Source organism: Ochlerotatus camptorhynchus, unplaced genomic scaffold (assembly GCF_037179485.1).
Source record: "Ochlerotatus camptorhynchus isolate MF236.1 unplaced genomic scaffold, CSIRO-AGI_Acam_v1.1 ptg000334l, whole genome shotgun sequence".
In the NCBI taxonomy this organism is placed as follows: Eukaryota; Metazoa; Arthropoda; class Insecta; order Diptera; family Culicidae; genus Ochlerotatus; species Ochlerotatus camptorhynchus.
The window spans coordinates 311,650-324,157 of NW_027040822.1; the positions used below are offsets into that span (position 1 = coordinate 311,650).

At 39.7% G+C, this 12,508-nt stretch overlaps 1 protein-coding gene across 1 annotated transcript in view; it reads left to right on the plus strand.

Annotated features, from left to right (window-relative positions):
- Nucleotides 1-2,479: 2,479 nt before the first annotated feature.
- The window catches only part of LOC135708745 (echinoderm microtubule-associated protein-like 2), a 44,166-nt gene continuing 34,137 nt past the window's right edge, over nucleotides 2,480-12,508 (plus strand). The window contains exon 1 of the mRNA XM_065230877.1: nucleotides 2,480-3,142. The gene's annotated coding sequence lies outside the window, so the exon portion shown is untranslated. The remainder of the gene's footprint in view (nucleotides 3,143-12,508) is intronic.

Consider the following 12,508-nt stretch of genomic DNA (forward strand, 5'->3'; position numbering starts at 1 on the left):
ATTTAAGACAAGCTACAAACGATTAATCCAAACAAAACAGAGCTCAGCTGGCATGGGTCCAATAGGGGAAATCCATCCAGTTGAGATGTCCCGACGGGCGAAAGAAATTCCTGCTATACCGAGTGGTAGATTTTGGCTTCTTTTAAGAAGGTAACCAGTGCTGCCGAGGCCGAAGTATCATTCCCGAGCAGATCGCTGATGCTGGAAGTTAGGCAGAGTGACTCCCGAAGATTTTGGAATTCCGGGCAGTTGCACAGGATGTGTTCGACGGTGTAGGGTACCCCACAGATGATGCAGCTTCTGCGAAACGGCAGGCCACCATAGTTATAGTAGAGTTTAGTGTGCCCGGTTCGAAGCCGCGAAATCACGCGTTGATCCCTCAGGTTGTCCAGTTCTCTCCATGGTTCAGTTGACCCTTTTACTTTGCGGATGAAGGCAGTTCTGTTGCGGAACCACTCAGCTTCCCATGCCGCTCGAATGGTCCGCATGATCCACCGTCTGACGTCCTGTAGGGGTACCTTGTTGGTGAGTCTGGGACCCGATGTCCCGGCTCCGGCAAGGTGATCAGCAGACTCGTTACCTGGAACTCCGCAGTGTCCGGGAATCCATGTGTACACGGTGTTCGGTGGGGCGTACTTGATAGTCGCCTGGATCCATGGGTGTTTTGGAGCTTCCGAGGTGATCGCTTGAACGACGCTGTGTGAGTCGGTTAATATAAGTATCGGTTTGTTGGCTGGCGTCGTAGCGGCACGGAAGATCGCTGCAGCCTCGGCCGAAAAAACCGAGCATTGTGGAGGAAGACTGCTGCTTTCAGCAATACCGTCTCCAAAAATCCCGACACCTACTCCGTTTATCGATCGGGAGCCGTCGGTGTACCGATGTACGTGGTCGGCATAGTTGTGAGGCTAGGTCAGTTTTTCACATTAAAGAACTTTTCGAGGTATCAGCCACCATCCTAGCTTGCGTCTTGCCCTGCATGCCGCTCCACTCAACAGCAAGATCAAATTCCGTCATCATTCTGAATTCAACATGCTGCTGTATGAAGGGCCAAAAAGGGTTGGACGGGCCCGTAAGCAAAGGCACTTACGTGAAAACCGCGGGAATAAGAAAATCTCCTTCCAACAATATGATCCAACAAAATGAATAACGAAATTCGCAATACATGTTAAGTTTTCCACGGGATGGTTTGTTTTAGAAGAGTGCGTCAAATTCATTGCAACTTTAAACATTTTCAAATTTTAAATAAAAGAATAATTTTCAAGATCCCATTACATAGGACAATGAGATAATTCTAAGGTAATGCCGATACTAATTTCAAGAGAATCTAATGCTGAAAATAGTTTTAAGGAAATTTCAGAGAGAATTCATAAATATTTTGAAAGAGATTTACGGGAGGGTTTCACAGGGAAGTGTTTATATAATTTTCAGAACATTAAGAGTGGCGTTTCAGAAGATTCTGACATCAAGCAATTCCGGAATTTCATGCTTGAACAAATATTTATTACTCTAATGACGGTAAGCTCGAACTCGGATTATCTTTTAATACCGTCCCTGTTTGGATGATCTGCAAAGTGTTTGCTTAGAGTTGTGTTAATTAACTCTGATGTCGACATCAAAGCAGCCTGACATTCTTGATCGGGATTTAATACCGGTTGGTGCTTACCACCATAAGAGAAATATTCGAGATGCTGCTTGCCAGATGTGCTTCGATTTTTTTTTTTAGCGGATAGCTATATCTATATGCTGCAATGGGAGCCTCGGAACAGACGCGAGTGATGCGCCGTAACCTTGGCGGATCATTTCGAGATGATGATGGTTGGTTGAACACCGAAATTTCACTAAATGTTTGAAATGCATTATTTGAACAGACTTGAAATCTATAATGACTATTCCGGAAATGGTTCATATTGAAAATAATCTTTTCCAGTTTGGAAAAATAATCAAACAACACTTAATGCACGCCTATGGTTTTTACCTGTATCCATGTGTAAGTTACATTAAGGGCCTACTAGGATTGTCCAAGAGTAGCATAATCATACGAAAGCAGCACATCCCAAACAAAATTCTTCGACACCCCTATCCCTTCGGCACACAAGCACACTTGACCGTCACTCTCTCTCTCACCCTCTCATGAAAGGTACGTCGCAAATGGGCTTATAATATGCGCCAGTGGGTGCGTATATTGTGAACGCGATCAAGTACCTACACACCTCCGCTACCTGAGCATATACCTACACCTAGCCTACTGCGAGGAAAGAATGAATGAAAAACTTTTTGGCTCTTCTCGGGCCGAATGGCTCAGTCTGCTAGTGCTTTTCGACTTCCCCGCAGTGAAAAGAGAGGAGCATAAAGTCAGTCGGGTGCATTTCGTACGTTGTTATGCTGCAAACGCAGCCAACCAACAGGAATTGTCGTCGGACGTGAAAACCCAAACCAGGAACGTTTAGCAAGAATAGGAGGATGTTACATCCGGTTTGGAGACGATCGAATAATAATAATAATAATAATCAATAAACAGCTTCTTATCAAGTTTCAAAAAGCGTTTAGAGTGGAGAGCTGTGCGTCGTCGCGTCGTGCTGATTGGTTAAACAATTAAGCAAATTTAGCGGTTTATTTTTGCGCCGACTCGTTTGAGTTGAATAAGCGCGACTCGTTAAACCGTATTGCTCCGCTCCGGTGTTTGTGCTGTAAATATAGTGTTTATGCAAAAGGGGATTCGATTGGCTTCGGCTATATTGCTTTTTTGTTAGTGGCAACGACGGGCAGTTTTGTATAGTTTTGTTTTTTTTTCATGTAGTGGTGAAGTGTTGTGTTGTGGATGCAAGTTTGTATGTTTTACTTGCTCACACTCGCGGTGTTCCCCGAGAGAACGCAGCTTCAGCCTTTCGATCGATGGATGTTGCCCTTTGGGCACATTATTTATGGGTCTGTAGTCATGTGTTGTTGCCGTTGGTAGTGGATATTACCGAATGTGTTTATTATTGAAGTGTTGTGAGATTTTGCAATTCTTTTTGAGTGACCATCTGTGGACCATGACCAGCGGTCCTTGAAGTTCCTTTTTTGGGTTTGAAATTTTCAAGACCATTTATACAAATCGCAGTGCGTATGGATGATAAACGACCAATGATATATAAGCTGATTGGTGAGTATTTGTTTACATACTTACAAGGTTTTTTTGTGTGTTAATTTAAGGTACATAAAATTCATGCCATTTACAGTACCACTGCGCAGTGAGATTGATCTTAGTCTATGAAATCAGACAGTCAGTTAACATCAACTTACAATTGTTTGATTCATCAAAGAATAATGTGATTCAGAGAATACCACTTCTTATTATGACCACTAAGTCTGCTTTGATTTTAAACGTTTCATTTTGTTTGAATTTCAAATATCAAACAATCGGTGTGTTTTGGTTAGATATTAATAAGTTCATTTTAACATTTTCTGGTGATGGAACAGTGTATAGTGGACAGTGATTGCGAAGTTGTAGATTATGGTGCTGTGCAATACATTTCTAAAATTAAAAATAATCAAGTTAGTAAACTGCTCAAAATTTTTGTAAAGCATTTTTACAACGCTCCAAACTTCTCAGGTGAGTTTGACTATATTTTCAGTTACCTGTTTCAATTCGGCACCCATCCCATTTGAACTGCGTGTTAGACAGCTGTGTTTATTATCAACAACTTGAAATTAGTAGCATTTTGTGGTTTGTATGTTGAATTTAATTAAAAACCTGGTAAAATAAGTTGGTTCAGTCGTAATAACAGTCAGATTGAAGCTGAAAGAAACCAAAATTAATTAACTGGAATTAAATGGAAGATAACCTTTTTTGCTGTTTTATTTAAGCATTCCGCTAACAACTAAATTTAATTACTTCATTATGATGACTACCAAGCCACAGACAAACAGACATAACACATTGAATATTTCTCACTGTAAAACATCGTCGCTTAAACATTACCGCCATCTGTTGAGTACACTGTGGTGGGCACTACACTGAACAGATGGCGGTAGTGTGTAAACGTCAAACGCAACGTTTAAATTGTTCGTTAAATGCTTGTTCGATGAACACCTTGCGAGGGTTATGTCTGTTTGTCTGTGATGAGAGAATGATATAGATTTTCTCCTTCGCTTTTCTTAAATCTTTGGATTTTTTTAGATAGGTAGTTTCCGATTCTACACATTGTAGTTTCATTTTTATACATGTGATCTTAAACATTTTAACCTAGGAGATGAGTACTTAAGAGAGTTAGATTTTGATAAGTAAGTAGTCGAAATACGTATATGTCATGAATATCAAAATTAATTAAGTGGAATTAAATGGAAGATAACCTTTTTGTTGTTGTTTTATTCAAGCGTTCCGCTAACAACCCAATTTAATTACTTCATAATTAGCTTTGAAAAATTAAAGGTTGTTTGCATAATAATTTTTTTTTCAGGAAATGCTCCCTAAGAATTTTTAAAACATTAAGATAGTCGAGCCCTGTGTGGTGAAGCTACTCAAGTTTACGAGAAAAGGTTTTAAAATCTTCTAAAAGAAGCTTACGAGCAGTTAACTTTATTCGCTTGTCCACCGCTGCGCTCCGCTACTCAAAAAATACGGACAGGGGAATAAACCTGATTAGTTTCAGAGCTAAATACAAGGCTCAAATTTGCTTAACATTTATTACCCTTGCTTCTCTTGATTATTTTTTGAATTATTTGAGAATTTATCCAGTGCTCTCTCGGCTGTCGACAGAAGCAGACCACTCTCAATGTGTGTCACGCGATCGTCTGTTTACTCGGCAGCAACCATTGTGTGGTCCTCCTCATTGTTCTTCGTCAGCAGTTCTTTCAGTCGATGCGTCGTCGACTTTGGAAAGCAACCGTTTCGTGATGAATGTGTGAGTGCTGACCACATTTTGCGTCCATTGCTGCAATGGAAGCGCTCTGACCCCCGTTGGCGAGTCTGCCATACAATGCAACCACTGGAAGCGGCTCCCGTTCTGGTGGAGGAGGCTTATTGGATAGCGGAAGATAAAATGTTTATTGTGTTGTAACTTTTGACTATAGTTTTAAGATGTATTGTATAATGAACAAGAATCATCGGCTCTGTAAAGTTAATTCGGTTAAGCCTTATCAAATAAATTAATAATATAAGAATTTATCCAGCAGTCACAATGATCAAATTAAATTCTTTACTGGGATCATCCACAACTATCGTTTCCATCCTCAGTCCAAGGATTGCTTGGATTTTTGTGATTTTCAGAGTAGTTTCTTCCCATCATATTGAAGGGATCTTAATGCACAATGGACCATGCATAAAATCTAGCAGGAAAAAAATAATAACGCTCTGGGATTACATCAAATTGAGATGACGTCTTGAGTAAAGTTTCTTGACTTAGTTAGGACTATTATTTCGTGGATAAAAATAGTTCATGTTTTTTGTCACAAAGATGGCGCAGCGATGCCAACTTATTTATTTGGCACGCTAGAGGTTTGCTGTCTTGGACAAAGCTGCATATCTTAAAACAACAGAGATAAACGATGTTTTGTAAAATTTGACTGAAATGCACGTTTTTAGTATTAAGATTTATGAATTCGTTAAAATGAATACTTTTACCATTTTCCGTCAATTGGTTTCGGAGCAGTCAATCTTTTCTTGAACAATACTTTTATTTTTAAAGTACTAAAATATATCATGATTTTCTTAACGATTTGTCTCAAAAAGTGCAAGTGAGCGCAAAATATTATCAGTTTTTCAAATGAACATCAAATAGACAATCATTCTTTAAAATATGTCAGAGGTATATTAAGATGAATTTGGGAAATTTGGATTTGAATCAAACAATATATTTGATTTAAACAATCATATTATTCTTTTATGTACCCTAGGGGCTGGATCAAGTTTATATGGCGGATCACAACGTTACTGTTTTTTCGATGTGTATTGAGGTCACCAACAACTGTGCCAATTTTGAAAAATAGTGGTTACGATCTGGAACTGCGAGAGAACTTTAAAATGTCAAAGTTGAATGAGGGGAGATTTTAAGCGAATTACGGCAATTTTTTTCCTGTGATGTGATGTGGTTCCGCTTTTTGATAGATCGAAATCCTATCCACCAGACAATGAATATAGAGACTATACGCCTAACGTCTAAATTTGCATAGATTTCTAAATTCAATTAGCTCCTAAAACATCATTTCTCAATCTTTTCCTGCACATCGAGCTGCATTTTTTCGGAAATCTATTCAAATGGTTGAATCCTTCAGTTATTCTGGTTTTCGGTGGGGTCACTCTGGATCGGCATTCTGCTTTACTGCTCTATAATAATTATACACAATGTGAACAAAATATTTTCTCACTCAAATTATGTAATTAAACCAATTACGGCTATACCGATGGTCTATAAACACATTGGGCATCCCAGAAAAGTTCCAGTGCCCTCGGGAAAGTGGCCAATTCTCAACAAGAACCAAACCCCATCGTGCGAAATATCAAACTTCATGGTTTTACAAAACTCGGTTGGTAATGGACTTATTAAATATCCACGGCCACCTTAGAACTAAGCTAGTAATGGTCTTATTGACAGTCCACGGTCATATTGGGTCTCTTGGGCATGTTCCGATGCTCCCAGGGAAATGGCTATTTTCCAACAAGAACCATATACGGTGATACTCTCATATTCAGAACATGATTCATGATAAAAATGGCAACGGAATACATTCGGCACACAGGACTGAAACGTCGTCCATCTGCAAACAACTCAAATAAAGTCAAATTTCATATAGATCATTCCGTGAAAATTTAACCAAAATATCTCCATCTCCTTTCCCCACCCGCAAATATTGGCAGTTATGCCGGGTTTGTCTTGGTCTCTATTCGTTCTTAACTCTTTCATTCTCACGGAGAAAGCAGAAAAGAGGACGGCAAAAGGGAGGTCAGCTTTTGTGGGCAAGCGATGGTGAAGAAGACATAGATCGCAAAACGTATGAACAATGGAACGATCTCCTGGAGGCATCAATGCAGCTAGCAGGAGTATCCGATGAAATTACGAGGATGAACATTTTCAAAATAAAGGCAGGATTGAAACTATTGGACATTCTCGAAGGAACGGTGTCAGATCCAAATTCACCAGATGTTCGTACAGCACCGTATTCAAACGCAATCCATCAACTTGGCTCATTTTTTGGATCTTGAGATTACTTGTTCATGCAACGACAAAAGCTTCGATCACTGGCACAGAAAACAGGCGAGACAGATTCCAAATATGTGAAACGGATGATTGCGGTAGCAAAGCTATGTGACTTCGACGAAACTATCTTGGTAGAGCAGGTATCGGACTCAATTCAAGCTCATGTTGCAAATCGCAAGGTTCGCGAAGTGGCCAGGAAATTTCTGCGAAAAGGGGGAGAGTTACTGGATAAAGTTCGAGTTTTGGAGATGGATCGAATGAACGAAGAGATGTATGCAAAGAATCATCAGTAAGTTCCACAGCAGGTACAGGTGGTAAACCAAGAAACGAGCATTACAACAATAATCGGTTTGGCAACCAGAGATACCCACTTAATGACCAACCACGATTTGGTGGTAACTGGAGAGGTGCTAGGGCGAAGAGGATTTGTTCGTCGTGGCTATGTCAAAGAGGCAACCTCATAGCAAAACAGATGCTGGAGGTGTTTGAGTAACCGGCACAACGCAACGGAATGTTGGTCCATTCAGCAGACTTTTCATAATTGTCAACGGATGGGACATGTGGCACGAGCTTGTCGTCAAATGCCGTCATCGGGATCGATGAAGCGGCGAAACAGCAATGACGACAAAGAAGCCGCGTGTACGTCAAAGAAGGTCGCTATCGTTAAGCACGCCGAGGATGAAGCAGTCAATGATGGTGTAAGTTCACCTTCTTCGGCATAACTGATCTGATTTTATCTTGATTACTTTTTGTTGAAGCTCTGATGCTAATTTGAAAGCTCCTCCTGTTCGTTTACGACTATGCTTAGTTTATGTAGCCCCGCATAACGTTAAATAGAGATAGTATTCTAGATAATCACCATTTTAAGTGACGAGAAATGTGAACTATCAATAAGGCTATTACCGGCCGAGTTTTGCAAAATCATGTAGCTTGATGTGTCGCACGACGAGTTGAAATTCTTGTTGAGGATTCCGCGAGGGCACCGGAACATTTCCGGTCCAATGTGACCGTGGTCTCTCAATAAGGCCATTACGAGTCGAGCTTTGAAAAACCATGAAGTTTGATATGTCGCACACGACGGGTTATGATTCTTGTCGAAAATTGGCCCCGAGGGCACCGGAACATGCCCGGGAGGGCTAGTGCGACCGTAGACTGTCAATAAGACGGTAATGGCCAAGTTTTGAAAAATCATGATGTTTGAAATGTCGCATAACGGGTTTAGGTTCTTGTTGAGAATTTGTCACTTCCACGGGGGCACCGAAACATGCTCGGGTGGGCTATTGTGACCGTGGACTCTCAATAAGGCGATTACCGACCAAGTTTTGCAATTGACGGAAATTGATAAACTGACGGATTCAAAAACTTGAATAGATTCCCGATAAAATGCAATTTGTTGTGCAGAAAACGATTGATAAGTGATGGTTGTCGACCCAATTGGATTTGGCAATCTATGCAAATTTAGACGTAAATAACTTAAGGACATCATCAACACCAGTAGGCAAAACACTCAGATTCAATGAGTGATTTTCATATGAATGTTAACTGCCTCGTGAGAGTCTGAATGATAGGGAAGTAAACAAGTCACTGACAACAAAAAACTCAGTCAGTAGCTCAGTCAGCACGATTATTATTCCGTGATGGTACTTATTTTGAATGACTGAGCGTACATTTTCTATGTAAAAATGCCTCAATTACATGCTGTGTGAGCGAAGACAAGTGGTGTGAGCTGCCTGTTCGTGACTGAATGTTGTTGGCTCTTTCGTTGCTTCGTTCTCTATCGTCTGGTTAGAGCAATTAATTGAATAGTGTAGTGATTTCACATTCATCCGAAGCAGTCAATAATTTCACGTTCTGATCAAAACTCAAAACTCTATTCTATGTACTGTAATGATTCGCCGAGGATTCAATCTTTTAGAGCAATTTTACAGTGAAATGGAAATCCTGCCAAATTTTAACGACGCACCTTGGCTGATTTTTGTCGTGGGACTACGTCTGTGATTTCTATATGGGGGTACACTTTGTGAAAACCGAAAATGGAACATGTAACAAAATTACGAAAGATTTTGAACGTTAATAACTCAGCTGCCCCGGGACCAATTTCAATAATTTTATCACCAATCGATCAAAAATATTTCTACGCATCTAATTAATTTAAGACTTAATCATTTTTCAAAATTTCACTTGTGATAACTGCACGACTGTGCAACTGTTGCTATAATAATTAAAATTATCACCAATTGGCTGCAAAAAGCGATTTTACTAACACAGATTTCAAAATTGAATTCCATCTGGTCTCACCACCGTGGTGAGTGGTGGTGTTCTCCAGTACACAACTAAGGGCTGCCTGCAAGCAGCGAACTGCAGGTCACATGAGCATCCATAAATGGAGGAGGAAGCGCCACCGCTATTGATCGGAATCAGTAGCTCTTCGTGAGTTGCTGTGGGCCATCTATGCCAAGCGCGCCATACTTAGCTTAGCTTAGATTGACTGCACATATCAATGGTTGCTACTCCGTGATTGATCAGAATCAGTGAAATTGTACAATGAATCAATTGAATGGGGCTGGGAGTGACCGTCCATTCTCATTGTACAAGTTTCAGTGACTCTATATTTTGTAGATCAATAACGGCGCCGGCCACGTCCTTGCAATCAGGTGGGAGTAGGGAAGGAATATTAGAGTGACCTTTGTTGTTTGTGGGCCGTGTTTACCTCTGCACCCCAACAAAAGACACAGGAAAGGAGATTTTGTTAGTAAGTTGCGTTCGTTGGATCAGGATTCACCTTGATAAGTGATGCGACCATGGTTTTGAATGAATCAGTGTTATCATGCATTATACTTGGATTTGCCCGAAGCCAAAACCAAATGGTATATCCTTGGGCCTTATTTCGGGTGTCACTACAGTGATACTCAGAAAAAAGAGCCGTGATTACCGTACAAATCAAATGGGAATCACTTCACCGTGACGACAAGTGACAACTTTTCACCGTGATGTGACACCCGTAATAAACCCCATTATAATATAAATCTGAAGACGTTCCATCATCGAAATGCTGGAAATAAACTTAGAGCATGAGCATGAGCAAAATTGATCACCCTCGACTGCTAACACCAAAGAGCTGAAAACCAATTCAAACAAATCAAATCAACAGACAAAACCAGGGTGAAAGCTGTAAGAGTGAATCATTACAGTATAAATCTAATGATGTTCTGTCATCAAAGAGCTGGAAGAAAACTCAAATAATTTAAATCAATAGATCCAGTCTGAATGAAGGCTGCAAAAAGAGAATAATTATACAGCAATTACCCCATTTTGTCAGCTAGCAAAGTATGTGTACCTTAAACATTCATCTTGAAGGAGGAAGGCATGAAATTACAATTATGTGGAATTATTGAAAAATAACAGTCTGAAGCGCGGAGAGGTTGACATGATAGGGTCATAACTGTAATGTGAATATTAGGAAGATTTATCATCATCAATTTATTCTTGAATTAACCTGAAAGAATGCTTGTGAATAATTGTTATACAGATAAATTAAATTGATAAACTAAATGGTTCAAACAACAACTTCAGCTTGTAGAAAAGCTGAAAATAGGGAATCTTTACAATGTGGATCCCCCACGGTCTTCTACTCAGTAAGCAAAAGCGGCAGGCACCAGGCTAGTCGGGCTGCTCAATTTAAATATTGGGACCTTATTTTGTGAAGTTCTTAAGAATACCGATTGAAACACAATGTAAACAAATAAAAGTTAAGAGTCTCATCCGAATCAAATGATTCCAAACGATACGCATTCATAGAAATTAAGTTTAAATAGACAAAAGTAGAAAACAGGAACAATCTCATCAAATCAGTCCAACTGAATCCCTTGCAAGCAGCTATGTCACGCTTGGTGTAGTGCTCCGATCATAGACCCGCCCTACGGGGATCAATCCTCTGGTCGAATGTAGTCGATTGCTCCATGACGCGAACAAGAAGCGACCGCTCACAAAATCATACAACGCGTAAACAAACTGAAATCAAAAACTATGACTCGCGACGCCAAACATTTCTGTACCGGGAGCACAAGCGAAGAAAAAAACAAACAACGCAGATAGCGATATCTCTTCTGATGCCTGCAAACATGATGCATCACGTTTTCTTTTTCGATTCCAAAACTTCTCGGAAAGCGAGAAAACCACCAATCACACACGTATAACCGTCCGGGAGGCAGAGTGCCAGCGCTTATCTGGCAAAATCAGCGAACGCACGCACAAAACAGAAACAAACACAACCGTATCCGAAGAGGTTTGAAGCTGAACTCTCTATGCCAAGCGCGCTATACTAAAGAGTATAAACAGAGAGAACCCCGCTCAAACTCCTAAACGCAAGCTCCTGCTGCAGTTAACAAATAACATTTATTGTATAAGACCACGTAGTCCTACGTCACCATTGCGTAGAACCCCTTGTAGTTTTTTTTTAATTTTCTTGACTTAGACTTAACACATAAGTATCCGTAGAACAAAAAATTTTCAATACAAAAAGCTCTGTCTTTTACATGTATTAGGTTTTGAAAATACTCGAATATTTTCGATGATATTTAGACATTGATTTAATGGAATTTTCAAATATATCTAAGCTGTCTTGCCTCTTGTTCTATAGAAGATCCTCCGAACCACCCAGTCCACCCACCAACATTTGTCGGCTGTCGTCCAAACATTTGAGTTGATTTTTTGTTCATTTTTTTTTTAGCAAGTGAGTGGAAGCAACTCTGGTAGACAGTACTGTAGTAGTACTACTCCAGAAATCCAGCACTTTCGCAAGCTTAAGTACGGATCATGTTTTGCAGGTGATGGCTGGTAGCGCTGATGCGATATAATAGTAGTGGCTTTAAATTACGGAAAGAGTGACCAAATAGTGACTTGTAAATTTATGTCATGGAACTCAATATCAAGTTTCATAAATTCCTCTACCTCTACTTTGATCGAATCTCACAACGGAAACTCCTGTGAAGAGCTTTTGAAGTGATTTGAATAATTTACTTTTGCTTACGTTATACATGATGACTAGCAAATAGTAATTCCCATTTTTATGATCTTGAATTTGATTCTGCGTTCAAAATCTCTAAATATTTGATATACCTAGGTAGATAACTTTGATAATTTGCTATGAAATTTTCACAGAATTTCTTCAGAATGATCTCAAGAACTTTTTTAGAATAATTCTCCTTCTCTTAAACTTAGAACCAAATAAGCTTTTACAAACATAATATTGCATTCTTGAAATTCTTTGCAGAACAATCAACAAAATTCTTAGAAATACATCATTTTCGTAGTTGGAAACGCTTAACATCAAA